General features: G+C 33.3%; 1 long non-coding RNA gene across 1 annotated transcript in view; it reads right to left on the minus strand.

Moving 5' to 3' along the window:
* Positions 1-2,353: 2,353 nt before the first annotated feature.
* LOC131423200 (uncharacterized) overlaps positions 2,354-21,129 on the minus strand; it is an 86,963-nt gene continuing 68,187 nt past the window's right edge. Inside the window, exon 3 of the long non-coding RNA XR_009224296.1 lies at positions 2,354-3,220. This is a non-coding gene — a long non-coding RNA (uncharacterized LOC131423200). The remainder of the gene's footprint in view (positions 3,221-21,129) is intronic.

Consider the following 21,129-nt stretch of genomic DNA (forward strand, 5'->3'; position numbering starts at 1 on the left):
TGAGAAAATAAATGTGCCAGGTTGGGCCTCCTCCATCTGCTTATAAAACCCCACCCTCATGACCTCATCTAATCCTAATTACTTCACAAAACCCTCATCTCCAAATATCATTGATATGTGAAATTGAGAATTAAATGGAACTCATGAAATTTGGGGGAGACATAAAAACGACAGCATTTTCACCACAGCCCCAACTTCACGTTTTTAACACATGGAAAATACATGTTTTCTAGCTCCATGTCTGTAAAGTCTTAATTAATTTCAGTGTCAAATAAAAAATCCAAAATTCAGATTATTTTGTGAATCAGGCACATAAGGCATAAATCATCCTGGGGTAAATTCACTCCAGCTATGAGCTATAAAATTAAAACAAGTACTCTACTTCACAACTTCAATGTTAGGACAGACATAGAACTGACACACATTGCAAAAGGTAGAAATTAGCAAAATAGTTCCAAATTCAATAATGGAAGCAACAGTAAGTCAAGATCTTACATTATTCAGGCTTGCAGAAATAACAACATAGGGACTCTGCCAAGTTTGATAGCTTGTGTCTTCTAGAGCAATGAGTTGGTTTATACATAAGGTCACTTGACTAGCAGTTGGATAGCTACACCAGAATGCAGGATAAAGAGACTCAGGGTGGTCCAGGGCAGTGATTCAATGGAGAATGTCCTTACTCATCCTCCAAAATCATGTTGTCTGCTAGATCACTGGGACTGTGCTGAAAGTGGTAGCCTTGAAGCTACCCTTAAGATTCTCATTATCTTGATGATTGCATTTATTCATACTAATCTCACTAGCAAGCAGTTTCTAGTTTATATCCTTGGTTTATTCTCCTAGAATCTTTTATTTTCTACCACATAGACAAGCTTAGAATTTTTCAAATGCCTCTGTTTATTTTTAATTACTTTTCTGGTTTAAATCTTCTTTTTGCTTTTTCATTTTATTTTAAACAGTTAAAAGTAGCCACATAAAAGCCTGAATAGTTTGCTGCTTAGTAATTTCTTTTGCCAAATGCCTTAGTTTATTGCCCCTAAATCTGCAGTCCTTAATGTGCTAAGCCATGTGCACAATGCAGTCAAGTTCTTTTCTGTTTTATAACAAAGATGGCCTTAACTACATTTTCCAAAGTCTTATTGCTAGGTTCCATTTGAAACCATATGAAAATGACCTTCACCATTCACATTTTTGTCAACATTCTGGTCATGATCACTTAGATATTCTCTAAGAAGTTTCAGATTTTCCCCATTCACTTCTTTCACAAAGCACTTGCCAGAATCTCCCTTAATGCTCCAATTATGGCAATATAAACGTTTTTCAGTATTCACTTCTAACCTCTATAAACACTTCCACATTTTCAGGTACTTTAAGAGAAATAGCCCCACTTCTGGATACCAAATTTCTGTTAATTCTTTGCCATGATATTACTAAGTACCAGAAAGTGGGTAATTTGTAGGACTAGGAGTTCATTTGGCTCATAGTTCTGCAGCCTGGAAATTCCAAGAACATGGTGCCAGCATCTACTTAGCATCTTGTAAAGGCTTTTTGAAGTACCATAATATGCCAGATGGTACCACCTGGCAAGAAAAATAAAGTGTGCTAGCTCGGGTCTCTCTTCTTCTTCCTACAAAGCCACTAATATCATCATTGGATACCCCACCCTCATGAACTTACATTATACTTATGTAATGGCTAATTTGGGGTATCAACTGGATTGAGGTTTGCCTAGAATATTGGCAAAGCATACTTCTGAGAGTATCTGTGAGGATATTTCTAGATAACATTGGAATGTGGGTGAGCTGAGAGAGGAAGACATGCCCTAAATGTAGGTGTCACCATCAAAGAGTATGGGGGCTCATATGGAATGAAAAGGCAGAATAAAAGGAAAACTCATACAAATTTAACAACACTTGAGTAATTATGAAATATCAGACTCCAAATTCTTCAGCCTTTGAGTGCAAACTTATACCAGTGGATCTCCAGACATAATTCAGGTCTTCTGCCTCAGATTGGTGCTGCATTATTAGTCTCTCTCTCTCTCTCTCTCTCTCTCTCTCTCTCTCTCTCTCTCTCTCTCTCTCTCTCATTTTGAGGTTTGTGAATTAATTTAATTTATTTGCTACCAAATTTCTCAGCTTCTCAGACTGCAGGCAACCATTGTGGGACTGTTCAGCATGTGATCATGTGAGTCAACTGAAGAAATCTTTATTTCTTATTGGTTCTGTTTCTATGGGAAACCCTAAAATATCTCATACTTCCCAGACTCTCAAAATACCACTAACATGAATTGGGGAGTTAAGGTCTGAACACACACAATTTGGAGGAAGACATTCACAAATACCATATGCTTACAATGTCTTTGAAAAATGAGTGTGGTCACTGGTCCCCTCCCACCATAGCATCTTTTAACTCTCCTTGTTTTTAAGCTTTCCAATTAAGTGCCTAACGCTTCTCTGTATGTTCTGACCAAAAGATCAGTGATTTTTGAACTTGACAAAGATGGTTGGGAAATGCTTATGAATTTTTTATATCTCAAAATACTGGTTAAATGTATGTCATGAGTAACTTCCCATTGTAGATGGACATTTCTTGAATGATGAAAACAATCTCAATGTCCAATTTCCGTATTCCTTTGAATCCTTCTTCTCCACAAGAAACTGAGATTAGCCATTTCAAGTTATAAAAGGGGAAGTCATTCATTCTTCTATATCTAAGGTGCCAACTCAACTATTTGATCACTTTATACCTGTTGGTTTTGCAACACTAGATGCATATTATCTGCTTAATAAAACCATCCTAGCTCAACATTGTGTTCCTTCCCTTACTATATTAAATCTTTAATATACATTTCCAAATATGGTCTCCAGTTTTCTACTTGTATATACTTGAAAATTCAAGTAATTATTTTGGAACATAGCACTCCTCCTCATGAGTCATATTTTTGATTAATTTATTTATTCATTTTTTTTTACAATGCTGGGGATCAAACCCAAGACATCATGCATGGTAGGTAAGAAATCTGTAACAATCTTCTAACTCAATTTTGTGACCAGGAAAGACTTGGGTCTCCTTGCAGTTTTGGGTGGGGTGGCGGGGGGGAGATGGATGGGCAGTGAAGAAAGTCTGTCTTGGAAGATAGTTGCCTGTGGGAAGGCCATTCTCTTGCTTTTCACAATGCAGGGTGAATCCTTTCAAATATAGGTAAAGGAGGATACATCTGTGGATGAGGAGGAGATCATTACTAGGTTTGTATAGACCACCTTTCATGAGAGTGGAGAGTCCAGTTCCATTGAGGATGGGAAGGCTGCTTCTACTGGTTATCAGGTGATTGCTTCCAATGGGGGGAAAATAATCATCAGCTTTTTGAAGCTAAAAATCTATAGCTTTATCACTTTCTTCTGACATGTATCTATTCCATTTAACAGGATTCAGTTCTTTCCTACTCGGTGCACTTACTTTAACAGGAGAAACCCAGGAAGGTCAAAAAACTGATGAGCCTTTTTATTCAGCCAATTGCTGGATGAGTTTCTGCATTTGATGTTCAGCAATTTTAGTTCTGTTAGTACATGAGATCAGGCTATCCTTCAGAGCACACCTAGACATTACTGGATCCTTTATACAGCCCTATAACTGACCATGTCCTTTTCTTTCATTATTTTTTCTAATAATATTAGAAGCAGCCAGCCAGTGACAAGTATGAATCTGAGCTTTCCAAAAATGTTCAAAATTTATCTAGAGAATCATTTCACTTTTTGCTTCAAATAAGTGGTTGATTAGGATTATTTATAGAAGTCATTTGCATATTTACATTGCCAGAGCATTACATGAACTATCAGTGCTCTTTTGAATACTGGAAAAGTTAATTGCAATCTTTATATTGAGTCAGATTAGAAAACCAATTTCAGAAAATCCATTGACAAGTTAAAAAACTCATTCTTAAAATTCTCTTCTTCTATCATCTCTCTTGGTAACAAAATCTTTATCATTCAAAGTCCTCCAGTAGAATATAATCATTATATGAAATATAAATATCATAAATATATTACATATGCATTATATATATTTGTATATACATATCATGCAATTATGATGACTGAGAATTGAAGTTTGTCATTTTTAAGCTGGAGAGCCATCAAAACTAGTTGTATATAACTCAGATGGATTCTGAAAACCTTTAAATCCAATGGTGTAATTCTCATTCTGAGTCTGAACATCTGACTCTAGGGATGAACAGAATGGGGTGTTGATGTTACAAGTGACAAAGTGTGGCCCTGGGTATTAGAAACTGTGAGCTCTAAGGGCAACAGAAGATGGATGACTCAGTTCAATTAAGAAGAACTAGCTTTCCCTTTGCAACATTGTTCTTTTCAGACCACAAACGCAGAAGATTTTTCTTAGTTCCATTGTTTAAGTCAGATATTTATTATTCAGTCTACCAATTCAAATGCCAATGCCTTCTAAAAACACCCATGAACAAAATTTTTGCAGCTTTCTGAGCATCCCTTAACCCAAACAATTTGACACATAAAATGAATCATCACTATAGTCATTAGTGAATGTTCAGGTCCATAATTCTGGTTCAATTTGAAATTAATAGACATATGCACTTCCATGAGGATTAAAGGAAAATATTCAGTAAAGATGTGATAAAATGTTGTGACCAGCAAACTGTGTGAAATTTTCCCTTGATAATGTTATAGCACCAGAAATATATAAAAAAAAAATCAATATTTATGAACCATCAGAGAAATACACTTTGAATCCACAGTGAAATATCAACTTAGTCTGATTACATTCTGTGTCAACCTGTGAAAACAACCTTGGATTGCTCACATTTTATTTTCTTCCCTTGAGAAGTTTAGGTCTATATTCGGATGTGTTAGGTGACTATACATGAAAGTTAATTTAATTACTTGCCATGTGTTAGACATTAATTCCCAAACACCTTAATTTTAATGTATTAAGCATAAGTATTTCCTTATCATAATCCTATCCCTAAGATTTTTAAGTTGTTTCAATTTTATTACTACTAGTACAAATATTGTGCTATTGTTACTTTTTCTGTTTTTTCAGTGACATAAAATTAAGCAAGAATATATCCACATATGTTAACCTAATTTGGATAAATCTCAGATTTTCTACATTTTAACTGCACTTCTTCCATGGCCTACATTGAAAGTGGTATATATATGACAGTTGATGTGAGAACCAAAAAACATCAGTGACATTGCTGGAAATATATTCTTCTGAGTTTCAGTAAAGTGAAGGATGTATCTTGAGAAAAATATCTTCAGTCATCCCTGTATTAAGCAATCTACCACTCCATCAATCAGAAGATGGCATTGTATCATAGAAATATAGTCTAAGAAACTATAATATATGACCTTATATCCATTTTAAGCATACATATTTTTAAGTGTGAATTTCATTACCATACGTCTTTGGAAAGCAAACAAATAAGTGTGCTTCGCTTTGCAAAATGAAGAAAAACAAATGTTACTGTGAGGAATAAGTGCTTCAAATATTATATCATAAATATGTTACTTGAATGCTCATATAATAGGTTTTAATGAAGTGAATATTTCACTTAGGATGATCTCAACCTATTATGCTTTTAAGTGGTTTAAGACATATTAGCAATGATGCAAACATTTTGTCACATTAGAAGTCATTAAAATTCACACAACAGATTAAAAAGCAAAACATACATTGCTTTCTTTAAATGTATACTTTATATATATATATGGATTCATATATATAAAACATTACATACATGAAACGAGTGAAATAGAAATATATATGTTTGTGTGTGTGTATGTGTGTGTGTGTTTGTGTGTCACAAAAATATCAATTCATATAGCCAGGCACAGTCGTGCATGCCTGCAATCCCAGTGGCTTGAAAGGCTGAGGCAGGAGGCCAGTGTCAACAATATATCAAGGCCCTAAGTTACTTAGTGAGACTCTGTATCAAAATAAAATTTTTAAAAAAGGGGGGTTGGGGATGTGGTTCAATGATTCAATTCCCTTTACAAAAGAAAAAAAGAATTATATAATAAAAGATTTAAACCTATGAACAAGAACATGTTTGACAAAATATCTTCAAAAAATTATTTTGGCAGTAATGTCATTTATTTATAAATGAAAATAAACCCAATATAAATCTATGTATCAACTTCATGCACATATAATGAAATCTCACACACTGATTTATATTAGGATAGCATAACTCATTGTATAATTTCCTGTAGCTGACAAATATCAATATCACTCCTGTGACTTTTCAGATAAGACTGAGTATTAGATAGCTTATAATATAATGAAAGAAGCAAAACAAAATAGCATGCACATAATTATAATGGTTGTATCACTTATGCATTTCCTGTAATGATATTTTAATAGTTTTTAAAAATGAACTGCATCATCAGCAAAATCTTCATGTTAGAAAAATCTGACATTGATGCAATTTAAAATGGTAAAAATATTCATTGTTCTTGATCACTATCCGGTATTAATGTATCAACATCAACTGTTGCCTCCCAGATCAGGTCCATAACAATGGTCAAATGGTGATGGTGGTGTTAGAGGCAATATCTCCCTTATTTACACTAATAAAATCAGAGTTTTTAAGTCCGGTGCAGAACACACCTGTAATCCCAGTAAATCAGGAGGCAGAGGCAAAAAAATTCCAAGTTTGAGGCCAGCCACTACAATTTTGGGAGATGCTGTTTCAAAATCAAAGTGACTGAGAATGTAGCTTAGTGGTAGGAAACCCCTGGGTCAATTCTCAGTATCTCATATGCACGTGCATAGAAATCAAGGTTGTTAATGTTATTTCTTAAATGTAATTTAATAAATAATCAATAAAAACATAAAAAAATATATGTATTAATGTTGTAAAATACAATGTTTGAACACATGGATACATTGTGTAAATCAGGATAAATATATCTATATCCTCAATCATTTATGATCTCCTTATGGTAAAATCATTCATGATTATTTCTTATTTATTTATTTGTTTATTTTTGTTGTTTTCTTTCTTTATTTTTTTAAGATCAGGGCATTATTTTTTCTATAATTACCCAAATATGCAATAGATGATCAGAACTTCTTACTTCTAACTAACTGTAACTTAGTGGTTTAGTCAGCTGTTGCACTGCTGTGAGTAACAGATTTGACCAGAACAATTGTAGAGGAGGAAAAATTTATCTGGGGCTCATGATTCCAGAAGCTCAATCCACCCAGAGCAGGCTACATTCCTTGGGGCTCAAATTGAAGCTGAACATCATGGCAGAACAGTGTTGCAGAAGGAAGCAACTCACAGGATGATCAGATAGCAGAAGGAGATTCCACTTTCCAGAAACAAAATATATAGCCCAAGGCCCACTGGAAATGAACCACTTCCTCCAGCCTCATTCTATCTGCCTCCAGTTACCACCAGTTAACCCCATCAGGGAGTAATCCACTGATTCATTTAAGGTTATAACACAATCATTTCTCATCCAAACCTGCTTACGTTATCTCATGTGAAGTTTTGGGTGATACTATATCTAAACCATAACAGTGTCCATTGATAATCTATTCTCCATCCAATCCTATGACCTCTTCCCCAGAAACTGGTAACCACCACTTCTATTTGAATTTATATGAGGATAATTTTTTTTATATTCCACATGAATAACATCATGTGGTACTTGTCTTCCTCTGTCTGGCATTTCTCTTAGCATAAATATTACTCTACTTCCATCCATGTCATTTCACAGGATTCTATTATTCAATGGCTGAATAGCATTCCACTGTGCACATGTACCACATTTTCTTCATCCATTCTTCAGTAAATGGACACTTAGGTGGTTCTCATTGTGAATAGTATTACAGTGAAAATGGGAGTGCACTATCTCCTTAAATTTTGATTCCAATTATTTTAGATAGTATCTTAGTAGTGGGACTGCTAGATAATACAGTTCTATTTTCTTTCTTTTTTTTTTTTGCAGATTTTCCATACTATTTTGCATACAGATGTTCTAATTTACATTCCCATTTACATTCTAATTTACATTCCTTTTCTCCACATGCTCACCAACAATTTTTATCATTAGTTTTTTGTTTTAATTGCCATAATAGTTACATTGAGTTGATATCTCTCATTGTGGCTTTTGATGTTTTCTGATGTTTTCTTAATGTTAGTATCATTGAGCATTTATTATAACTATTAGCCAGTTGTAGATCTTTATTTGAGAAATGCCTATTTAAGCATATCACTCTTTGCTTAAACTGTTTTTCTAATTTTTTAAAAGAACTTCTTTTTTATACCTTTATTTTTTTCTTATTTATCTATTTTTTATGTGGTGCTTAGGATTGAACCCAATGCCTCACAAGTTCTAGGCACTCTACCAATGATTCACAACTCCAGCCTGTAAACTCTATAATATCTATTACACAGTTTTTATTATTCCTATCTTTTCTGAGTACTAATCTCATGAAGTTTGCAAATATTTTCTCCCATTCTGAGGTGTGTCTCCTCTTTCAATGATTATTTTCTTCTGTACAGTTTACAGTTGATATAATGCCATTGTCCAGACTTGCTTTTATTTATTTTATTTTTTTTTAGTTGGGGAGTTTTTTTCTAAAAATAAATAAATAAATCCTTGCCCAAATAAATGTTCTGAATCATTTACCTAATGATTTTTCTATTAGTTTCATAGTTCCAAGTCTTACTTTAAGTATTTAACTAGTTTTGAGTTGATTTTGTAACTCGTGGAAGATAGTCATTGAATATCATTTGTCTGCATAGGAATATCCATTTTTCTCACCACCATCTGTTGAAAAGAATGTCTTTTTCACAATGCATATTTTAGCAACTTTTTTGAAAATCAGTTGGCTATAGATGCATATTTTATGTCTGGATTCCTTTTTCCATTTCACTGGTCTGTATGTCTGTTCTTACACTATATTATGCTGTTTTGTTTTCTCTGTCTATATATATATATATATATATATATATATATATATATATATATATATATATATATATTACGATTTGAAGTCAGGCAGTGGAATACCTGTTGCTTTGTTCATTTTTCTCAATGTGATTTTTCACTATTTGGGAATTTTTGTGGTTCCATAGAAATTTTAGGATGTTTTCCCTCTAGATCTATGAAGAATGTCACTGGTATTTTTAAAGATTTTTACAGAATCTATGCATTATTTTGATTAATATGAACATTTCAACAATATTGATTTTTCCTATCCATGAACACAGGATGCCTTTTTATTAATATGTATGTGTCTTTTTCAACCTTTTAATCGGTGGTTTATGGGTTTTATTGTAAAAATAATTTACCTCTTTTGTGATATTTATTCCTTGGGAGTTTATTATTTTTTAATTGCTATTACAATTGGGATTTCTTCTTTGCTTTCTATTTCAGATCATTTCCCATTGGTGTTTAGAAGCACTATTGATTTTTGTATACTGTATATCCTGCTGAGATAATTTATTTTCTAATAGTTAATTTAGGGAGATGAAGTTTGGGGGATTTTCTATGCATAAGATTATATCATGAGCAAATATTTGAAATTTGACTTTTTCTCCAAGTTGGGTCTCCTCTTTTCCAGATTTTCCAGTAGTATATTAAATAAAGTGGTGAATTGAGAATCCGCATCTTATTCCAGATCTTTGAAGGAAAATTTTCAGCTTTTCCACATTCAGAATCATATTAGTTGCATGCTTATAATATATGGTCTTTATTATGTTAAGATTAATTTCCTCTATACCCAATTTGTTCCACATTTTTATCATGAAGTGATGTTGCATATCATCAAAATCATGTTGTACATCTCTTGAAATTATCATATGCTTTTGGTTCTTAAATGTTTATTAAATGGCAGAATGTATGCTGATTTGCATGTTTTGAATAATGTTTTAGCCCTGCAGTAAATTCCACTTGATCATGGTGAATAAACTTAGTAAAGTGCTATCATTTTCAGTTTGGTAATATTTCGTTGAGGATTTTTGCATTGCTATATCTCTTCTTCTTGTGTTTCATATGATTAAGCAGTGAAGTCATCTTGTCCTGGGCTTTTCTTTAATGTAATATAGAATACATTTTTTTTTTATTTTTACTAATACTTATTTTTAACTTTACCTATTATTAGTCTGGGTTTTCTATTTTATTGCGATTTAATATTGGAAAAGTATGTGTGTGTCCAGGAACTTGTCTATTTATTTTATTGTATCTGGTTGTTGGCAGGCAGTTGTTCATAACAGTCTCTAATGATCTCTAGCATATCTGTTGGAATCTATTAGCCTAGCTATTTGACAATTCATCTTTTGAAAATTCAGTCCTTCATTTTTTGGTCTCTATTTTATTTATTTCTACTATGATGTTCATTAGATATTCATTCTACTAAATTTTTGTTTAATTTTTTTTCAATTTATAATATTTTGATATATACAAACAAGTATTTTTTTTTCAATTTTTAATTTGAGATCTTTCTGCTTCTTGATATGGGCATTGATTTCTACCCACTTCCTTATATATATCATATATATATATATCTTGGCTTTGTTTAATGCATCTACAATTTTATTTGTTTCAAGACATTTATTCATTATTTTAATTTCTTCCTTGGTCAAATGGTTGTTCAAAGTTATGTGGTTTAACTTCCATATATTTGCATAGTTTTTAAAAAATATTTTTAGTTGTAGATGAACACAATATCTTTATTTTATTTACTTATTTTTATGTGGTGCTGAGGATTGAACCCAGTGCCTCATATGTGCAAGACAAACACTCCACCACTGAGATACAGCCCCAACCATAGTTATGTAGTTTTTGATATTGTTTAACTTCCATATAGTTGCATAGTTTTTGATACTGGGATATTCTTTGTTTTGATATTAATATTTTCTACTGTTATTTATTTCTAGTTTTATTGTCTTGTGGTGGGGAAAGATACTCAATATGATTTTATTTTTTTTATTGTTGTTGTTGAGCCTTTTGTGGTCCACATGTCATGTGATCTATTATGCAGAATGTTCTAAGTTCTAAATGGAAGAAAGTGTATTCTGCAATTGTTGGACAGAAAACTCTGTGCGTGTTATTTTGGCCTGTTTGTCCTAAGGTGCATTTGAAATCAATCATTTTTGTCTTGACTTTCTGTCTGGATGATCTGTCCATTGGTGAACATGATGTATTAAATTCCCCTATAGTTTTATATTGCAGTCTATCTCTCCCTTTGTTTCTCTCAATATTTGCCTTATGTATTTGACTTATATGGTGTAATTCCCTTTTTTGTAACTTTTTTTGCTTTGGGCTTAAAACCTATTTTACCTGATATGTGTGGCTATTACTGCTTTTTTCTTCAGGTCTCATTTGCATATAATTATTTCTTCCATCTCTTCACTTTCAATATATTTATGTCATTAGATATAAAGTGAATTTTTTATCAGCCATATGTAGTTGAGTTTCTTTTAAATATGTTCAGAACTTTAGGTCTTCCAATAGAAAAACTTAATCTGTTTATATTCCAGGAAATATTTATAAGTAAGTTCTTAGCCACTATAACTATTGGCAACATGTTTTCTAGTTTTATTCTAGTTCGTTCATTCATTCTTTCTTTATTTCTTTTTTTCTTTCTTTCTTTCTTTCTTTCTGTCTCTCTTATAAAGTCTTGCTCTTGAAATGATTTGCTGTACTAGAGGTTTTTTGATCCCTTGATTATTTTTTAATCATCTATTATGGCTGTTGATTTTTTATTTTCCTAAGGCTTACACAAATATTTTTTTAATTATAAGAAACTGTCTTGAAAAGACAGCAATTTACTGTGATTATCAGGTTCAGACATTTTTTAAAAACTTAGAGAAATGTATCAATAATAATATTTTATTTGCATTCCATTTCTCCCCAAATTTTGAGTTTTGAAATTATATTTTATATATATTATGTTGAATAACTGTTACTATATTCATGCAGCTATTATTATTTGTTTTGATTTTAGTTTTCATATTAAAGTAATGATTGGTTTATGCACTGTGTTATAATATTAGAGAATTCTGAATCTATCTACATAATCTTGCTTTTTTGTTGTTTTGTGTTTGGTACCTGACTTTGAATCCCGGGGCACTTAACCACTGAGCCACATTCCTAGATATTTTTATTTATTTATTTTTATTTTGAAACAGGATCTTGCCTAGTTGCTTAGGGCCTCATTAAGTTGTTGAGACTGTTTTTGAAATTGTGATCTTCCTGACTCAGCCTCCTGAGTCACTGGAATTACAGGGGTCTTCTACTGCATCCAACCACAATTATAGTTTCTTAAAAAAATGTGGTACTCAGGGTTAAACCAGAGACTTGTGCATGCTAGGAAGGGTTCTATAACTGAGCTATATTACCAGCCGAAGAATTTGTCTATATATTTAATCTTACCAGTGAGTTTTATCACTTTCCTTGTTTATTCCATTAAGATTTTTATTTCTTTCAGTTTGAAGAGTTCTCTTTAGCATTTTCTATAGAATAGGGCTGGTAAAGATATATTCTATTAGCTTTTATTTTTTACTAATCCCCTTATCTCTCCTTTATTTCTAAAGGTTAGCTTTGCTAGGTGCAGTGTTTTTGATTGATATGTTTTTCTTCTCCTGTACTGTGAAAATTTCTTCCCACTCTCCATATGTGTAAAATTTCTTTGAAGATGTCTATTGTTAGGAGTATTGGGACATTCTTACATATTATTTATTTCTATTCTCTTATAGTTTTGAACATCTTGTTAATATTCATCTTTGATAGATTGAATTAATATATTTTGGGTTAGACTTGTTTTAATTAAATCGGGTTGATGACTTTGACCTTTCCATACTTAAGTATTTGTATCCTTTTCTAGGTATACCAAGTTTTTGTTTGTTTATTTGTTTGTCTTCTCCTCCCTTCTGTTCTCTTCTCTCTTCCTTCCTTTGAATAAGCTCTCTTTTCTTTTGGCACACTTAACTCATCTTGCAACTATACTTAGTTATACCAATATGCTAGGTTCTATCTCAAATAAGGGTCATATGTTTTGTCAAATAAAGGATAGTACATGTCAAGCATCTCCCCTTTGTTGCAGAGGTGTATGAAGTTTTAAAGGTTCTTGCACTTATATTCTTGTTTGGTCTCTTATGCAACAATACATGGATATTCCTCCATGTCAGAACTTTGTTCTTATTTGGAGTTATAAGATATAAGAAGCTGGTTTGGCATTAGCAGGAAAGAAAAGAAAAGGGGTTTTGTCATGAATGGGTAAAAGGGTTCTGTAGCCTCTTATAATTCAGCAATGTTTAGGACAAAGATTGAAAATGACTTAGAGTATTTTTATACATTGTGTTCTTTTAGCAGATACCCCTTGGGAGTTGCCCAGAAGAGTAGTAACTTATTAGGATCTAAGTTGTGTTGGGTCTTTGCCACATCTTCATCTCTTTCTGTACATTCATTCTTAATTCACAGGCTTACTTCTGAGTAGGTAATTGTGGAGGAAGATCATTTTTTTTTGGGGGGGGGGGCGTAGATACTTTCACTTGAATGGCGCAGTAGTTTTTGTTGTTGTTGTTGTTGTTGTTGTTTGCACAGTAGTTTTTGAGTAATTTTTGTACATCTTCAAAACATTCTCTGACATATTTTGAGATTTTTTTATGTTCTCAAACCTTTAGTGCCCAGTTCACTTTCCCACTTCCTAATCTCAGCTTAAAAATGTTATCCCATTCCAGCAGATATTAAATAATGAAAATTTTAAAATAAATGTGACATTTGGCAGCTATGTAAATGCTATAACACAATGAGTATTTTCTCAGAAGAATTTATATCTCTTCCTCAGGCACACAGACATCAGACTATAGTGTAATGATGCTTCACTAGGCCAAGGACTTGCCTATAGAGCTATCCTGAAACGTGCAGATGAACAACTCCTCATGACTTGGCACTGGGTATATGGGGAAGAGAGTCAGGCTGAAGATGGGCTTAGAGATGGAGTCAAAGAAACAGAGGAATAAAAACTTAGTGTTTTCATAAAAGTAAGAACAAAAGGATGTTCTAAAAAGTCATTTATAGATAATGCACCAAAAACATTATTTTGATAGTAATGAGTGAGGGTGAGGTAACAAGAGAACTCTTTAATTTTTCTGGGTTTTATTTTATTTTTTTCCATCTTTTTAAAAATTTCACCTGTCCAACATGACAATCAGCCTCTGCTGGTGCATAATAAATGCATTATGTTTAGAACCACAGACAAAAAGTCAATATTAGCTGTAAATATTTAATTACCAAATTTTCCTAATAATAGCTATTATATTTATCTAGCTCTCACCTGCTGGTTTAGGAGCTTTGTTACTTTTACAAGAACTTGTTCAAATCACTCTCCTTCATGCCACAGTATAATTGAGCTGAAGAGAACAAAACCATTTTATCAAGTATCATAGATATTAACTCCCTATCAATATTACTAATGCAAATATAAATTGCTCTTATGCTATGACTATTTAATTCTACCAACATGATGTGCCTCTTAGTTGCTGTACCAATTGTTTGGCAGACAGTGGATAGATTACTGTTTATATAAATATTCCTGGTATGTCAACTTTCAGAATTAGGCACAATTTTTAACAAATTGGATAAAATATTAAGTAGCTAATATTTTTTCTCAACTTATGAATATTAGAGTTCCAACAAACATAATGATTTTCAAAAATTCAAATGAGTATAATTAAAAGTATATTTCTTACCTAGTAGAAGCAAAATCACCTACCAAATAGAGAGCCACGGTATTATATGAAATATTTGTAATAAATATTCTGTTTTTATTTATTTCTATAGGTTTACAATTATTTCCATATAATCCAACCTTCTTTTAAAAAACCCAACCTGGGGCTGGGGATGTGGCTCAGCTGTAGAATGCACACCGAGCATGTGCCAGGTCCTGGGTTCAATCCTCAGCACCACATAAAAATAAATAAAATACAAGTATCATGTCCAACTACTTCTAAAAATTAAATATTAAAAAAATCCAACTTGCTTAACATAGCTTGCTTTGATGTGTAAGTAAGGTTAAATTTAGTAGCATTTCAGTTTAGTCACATGTAATTATATATTGCATTCCCCATACATAAAGACTTCTAAAAGGATGTAATCAAAGTCTGCTTCCTTATTATTTGAAAAATTCATTAAAATTATCTTTTAGATTGTTTTTTAAACATTTGTAATAGAGAAGTTTCTTTTTTAAAAAATATTTGCAAGACATTTTTAATACATATTCTTTTTTGGCAGGGGTTACTGGTGATTGAACTAAGGAGCACTCAACCACTGAACTACATCACCAGCCCTATTTTGTACTTTATTTAGAGACAGGATCTCTCTAAGTGGCTTAGTGCCTCACTTTTGCTGAGGCAGGCTTTTGAACTTGAGATCCTCTTGCCTCCACCTCCTGAGCTGCTGGGATTACAGGCATACACCATTGTGCCTGGCCAATTTTTAATACATATTCTTTTTTTTATTGGTTGTTCAAAACATTACAAAGCTCATGATATATCATCTTTCATACATTTGACTCAATTGGGTTATTCTTGACTCATGCCACTTTTCAGGTTTCGTACAGCTTTCATATGATCCATTTTTATTTTCATTACAATATTTATCTTTGTCTCCTAGCAAATTGGTTTTGTATTCTGCATCTATATTATTGAATTTATTGAGCATTTTATACAATCTAAAATTTATTTTTCTATGGACTACAAAAGATCAAATAAAATAAGATTTCTCTTCCATAATAAATCCAACATAGATACAAAGTCCTGTGAACTCATGATGTTTATTCCTATTCCCTAGTTAGACACACTCTTCTCATGTACTTATCAAAAGTCAACTGCTTTTTGTCTTAAACGCAGTAAAAATAGTTTTACTACTCTTTCAAATTATGTGGATTACTAAATCAAATATACACATAAAATCATTAGGAAAAAATGTAATTCCATTAAGAAAATTGAATGATTTGAAAAGTATAAAGGTGAGTCAGAATAATTATTGTCAAGACAGTGTGAGTCAAGTATAATAGGTGATTGAACTAAAGGGATTACAAGTTTCTTAAAGATCAAAGTACTGCTAAAATTCTCTCCTATCTTGGTAAAATAAAATGATTACTACAAATATGTTTGGAGTATAAAACAAAGACCACATGCAATTCCATCAACTAAGGACCTCCATACTAAAATTAAGGCTTTGATCATCATTACAGTAATTGTATGCTTGTACACATTTTCTTTTTTTTTAATTTTTTATTGTTGGTTGTTCAAAACATTACAAATTTCTTGATATATCATATTTCACACTTTGATTCAAGTGGGTTATGAACACCCATTTTTACCCCATGTACAGATTGCAGAATTACATCAGTTACACATCCATTGATTTACATATTGCCATACTAGTGTCTGTTGTGTTCTGCTGCATTTCCTATCCTCTAATATCCCCCCTCCCCTCCCCTCCCCTCCCCTCTTCTCTCTCTACCCCCTCTACTGTCATTCATTTCTCCCCCTTGTATTATTTTTCCCTTTCCCCTCACTTCCTCTTGTATGTACTTTTGTATAATCCTGAGGGTCTCCTTCCATTTCCATGCAATTTCCCCTTCTCTCTCCCTTTCCCTCCCACCTCTCATCCCTGTTTAATGTTAATCTTCTTCTCCTGCTCTTCGTCCCTACTCTGTTCTTAGTTACTCTCCTTATATCAAAGAAGACATTAGGCATTTGTTTTTTAGGGATTGGCTAGCTTCGCTTAGCATAATCCTCTCTAATGCCATCCATTTCCCTGCAAATTCTATGATTTTGTCATTTTTTAATGCAGAGTAATACTCCATTGTGTATAAATGCCACATTTTTTTATCCATTCGTCTATTGAAGGGCATCTAGGTTGGTTCCACAGTCTTGCTATTGTGAATTGTGCTGCTATGAACATCCATGTGGCAGTGTCCCCGTAGCATGCTCTTTTTAGGTCTTTAGGGAATAGACCAAGAAGGGGAATAGCTGGGTCAAATGGTGGCTCCATTCCCAGCTTTCCAAGAAATCTCCATACTGCTTTCCAGATTGGCTGCACCAATTTGCAGTCCCACCAGCAATGTACAAGTTTACCCTTTTCCCCACATCCTCGCCAGCACTTGTTGTTGTTTGACTTCATAATGGCTGCCAATCTTACTGGAGTGAGATGGTATCTTAGGGTGGTTTTGATTTGCATTTCTCTGACAGCTAGAGATGGTGAGCATTTTTTCATGTACTTGTTGATTGACTGTATGTCCTCTTCTGAGAAGTGTCTGTTTAGGTCCTTGGACCATTTGTTGATTGGCTTGTTTGTTCTCTTATTGTCTAATTTTTTGAGTTCTTTGTATACTCTGGATATTAGGGCTCTACCTGAAGTGTGAGGAGTAAAGATTTGTTCCCAGGTTGTAGGCTCTCTATCTGTTTTGGTACCAGTACCATGCTGTTTTTGTTACTATTGCTCTGTAGTATAGTTTGAAGTCTGGTATCGCTATACCGCCTGATTCACACTTCCTGCTTAGCATTGTTTTTGCTATTCTGGTTCTTTTATTTTTCCATATGAATTTCATGATTGCTTTCTCTATTTCTATAAGAAATGCCATTGGGATTTTGATTGGCATTACATTAAACCTATAGAGAACTTTTGGTAATATCGCCATTTTGATGATGTTAGTTCTGCCTATCCATGAACAGGGTATATTTTTCCATGTTCTAAGATCTTCTTCTATTTCTCTCTTTAGGGTTCTGTAGTTTTCATTGTATAAGTCTTTCACCTCTTTTGTTAGGTTGATTCCCAAGTATTTTATTTTTTTTTTTAAGATATTGTGAATGCAGTGGTTGTCCTCATTTCCATTTCAGAGGATTTGTCGCTGATATACAGGAATGCCTTTGATTTATGCGTGTTGATTTTATATCCTGCCACTTTGCTGAATTCATTTATTAGCTCTAATAGTTTCTTTGTAGAGCCTTTTGGGTCTGCTAGGTATAGAATCATATCATCTGCAAATAGTGATAATTTAAGTTCTTCTTTTCCTATTTTGATGCCTTTAATTTCTTTCGTCTGTCTAATTGCTCTGGCCAGTGTTTCGAGAACTATGTTGAAGAGAAGTGGAGAGAGAGGGCATCCCTGTCTTGTTCCAGATTTTAGAGGGAATGCCTTCAGTTTTTCTCCATTCAGAATGATGCTAGCCTGAGGCTTAGCATAGATTGCTTTTACAATATTGAGGTATGTTCCTGTTATCCCTAGTTTTTCTAGAGTTTTGAACATAAAGGGATGCTGTACTTTGTCGAATGCTTTTTCCGCATCTATCGAGATGATCATATGGTTCTTATTTTGAAGTCTATTGATGTGGTGAATAACATTTATTGATTTCCGTATATTGAACCAGCCTTGCATCCCAGGGATGAATCCTGCTTGATCATGGTTCACAATTTTTTTGATATGTTTTTGTATGCGATTCGCAAGAATTTTATTGAGGACTTTTGCATCTAGGTTCATTAGAGATATCGGTCTGTAGTTTTCTTTCTTTGAAGTGTCTTTGTCTGGTTTAGGTATCAGGGTGATGTTGGCCTCGTACAATGCATTTGAAGTTCTCCCTCTTTTTCTATTTCCTGAAGTAGCTTGAAAAATATTGGTATTAGTTCCTCTTTAAAGGTTTTGTAAAACTCTGCTGTATACCCATCCGGTCCTGGGCTTTTCTTAGTTGGTATCTTTTTATGGTTTCTTCTATTTCCTCAATTCATATTGGTCTGTTTAGGTTGTCTATATCCTCCTGACTCAATCTGGGCAGATCATATGACTTAAGAAATTTATCGATGCCTTCACTATCTTCTAATTTATTGGAGTGTAAGGATTCAAAATAGTTTTTGATTATCTTCTGTATTTCTGAAGTGTCTGTTGTGATATTGCCTTTTTCTTCCCGTATGCTAGTAATTTGAGTTCTCTCTCTTCTTCTCTTCGCTAGCATGGCTAAGGGTCTGTCGATTTTGTTTATTTTTTCAAAGAACCAACTTTTAGTTTTGTCAATTTTTTCAATTGTTTCTTTTGTTTCGATTTCATTAATTTCAGCTCTGATTTTGATTGTTTCTTGCCTTCTACTTCTTTTGCTGTTGTTTTGCTCTTCTTTTTGTAGGATTTTGAGATGAAGTATGAGATCATTTATTTGTTGGTTTTTTCTTTTTTTAAGGAATGAACTCCAAGCAATGAATTTTCCTCTTAGAACTGCTTTCAATGTGTCTGATAGATTCCGATATGTTGTGTCTGTGTTCTCATTTATCTCTAAGAATTTTTTAATTTCCTCCTTGATGTCTTCTATAACCCATTGATCATTCAGTAACCTATTGTTCATTCTCCAAGTGATGTATGCTTTTTCCTTCCTTCTTTTATCATTGATTTTCAGTTTCATTCCATTATGATCAGATAAGATGCATGGTATTATCTCTACTCCTTTCTATTGTCTAAGAGTTGCCCTGTGACATAATATATGATCTATTTTTGAGAAGGATCCATGTGCTGCTGAGAAAAAAGTGTAACTGCTTGATGTTGGGTGGTATATTCTATATATGTCAATTAAGTCTAGGTTATTAATTGTGTTATTCAGTTCTATAGTTTCCTTATTCAACTTTTGTTTGAAAGATCTGTCCAGTGGCGAGAGAGGTGTGTTGAAGTCTCCCATGATTATTGTATGGTGGTCTATTAGACTCTTGAACTTGAGAAGAGTTTTTTTGATGAACATAGCTGCACCATTGTTTGGGGCATAAATATTTATGATTGTTATGTCTTGTTGGTGTATGGTTCCCTTAAGCAGTATGTAGTGTCCCTCTTTATCCCTTTTGATTGACTTTGGCTTGAAATCTATTTTATTTGATATGAGTATGGACACTCCTGCTTGTTTCGGAAGTCCATATGAGTGATATGATTTTTCCCAACCTTTCACCTTCAGCCTATGTATGTCTTTTCCTATCAAATGTGTCTCCTGTAGGCAGCATATTGTTGGGTCTTGTTTTGTGATCCATTCTACTAGCCTGTGTCTCTTAATTGTTGAGTTTAAGCCATTAACATTTACGGTTATTATTGAGATATGGGTTGTTCTTCCAGCCATATTTATTTATTTCTGTTACTAAACATGGTTTGTTTTCCTCTTTGATTATCCCCCCCCCTTTACTGTCCTACCTCCCACTGTTGGTTTTCATTGTTATTTTCCATTTCCTCTTCCTGTAATGTTTTGGCGAGGATGTTTTGAAGAGATGGTTTTCTAGCTGCAAATTCTTTTAACTTTTGTTTATCATGGAAGGTTTTAATTTCATCTTCCATCCTGAAGCTTAATTTCGCTGGATACACAATTCTTGGTTGGAACCCATTTTCTTTCAGTGTTTGAAATATGTTATTCCAGGATCTTCTAGCTTTCAGAGTCTGTGTTGAAAGATCAGCTGTTATCCTGATTGGCTTACCCCTAAATGTAATCTGCTTCCTTTCTCTTGTAGCTTTTAAAATTCTCTCCTTATTCTGTATGTTGGGCATCTTCATTATAATGTGTCTAGGTGTGGATCTCTTATGATTTTGCACATTCGGCGTCCTGTAGGCTTCTAGGATTTGGGATTCTGTCTGATTCTTCAAGTCTGGGAAGTTTTCTTGTATTATTTCATTGAATAGACTGCTCATTCCTTTGGTTTGGAGCTCTGTACCTTCCTGTATCCCAATGACTCTTAAGTTTGGTCTCTTAATGTTATCCCATATTTCTTGGATGTTCTGCTCATGGTTTCTTAACAGTCTTGCTGAGCTGTCTATGTTCTTTTCCAGTTGAAATACTTTGTCTTCATTGTCTGATGTTCTATCTTCTACGTGTTCTACTCTGCTGGTAGTATTCTCCATTGAGTTTTTAAGTTGGTTTATTGTTTCCTGCATTTCTAGGATTTCTGTTTGTTTGTTTTTTATAACCTCTATCTCCCTGTATAGTTGATCCTTTGCTTCCTGGATTTGTTTGCGTAATTCATTGTCGAAGTGATCTTTCATTGTCTGATTTTGCTGTTTAATGTCTTCCTTGATACTCCAGATCATCTGAAGCATGTATATCCTGAATTCT

The sequence above is a fragment of the Marmota monax genome, unplaced genomic scaffold (genome assembly GCF_021218885.2).
Source record: "Marmota monax isolate L192 unplaced genomic scaffold, Marmota_monax_Labrador192_F-V1.1 WCK01_AAM20220418_F8-fsc00241, whole genome shotgun sequence".
Taxonomy (NCBI): domain Eukaryota; kingdom Metazoa; phylum Chordata; class Mammalia; order Rodentia; family Sciuridae; genus Marmota; species Marmota monax.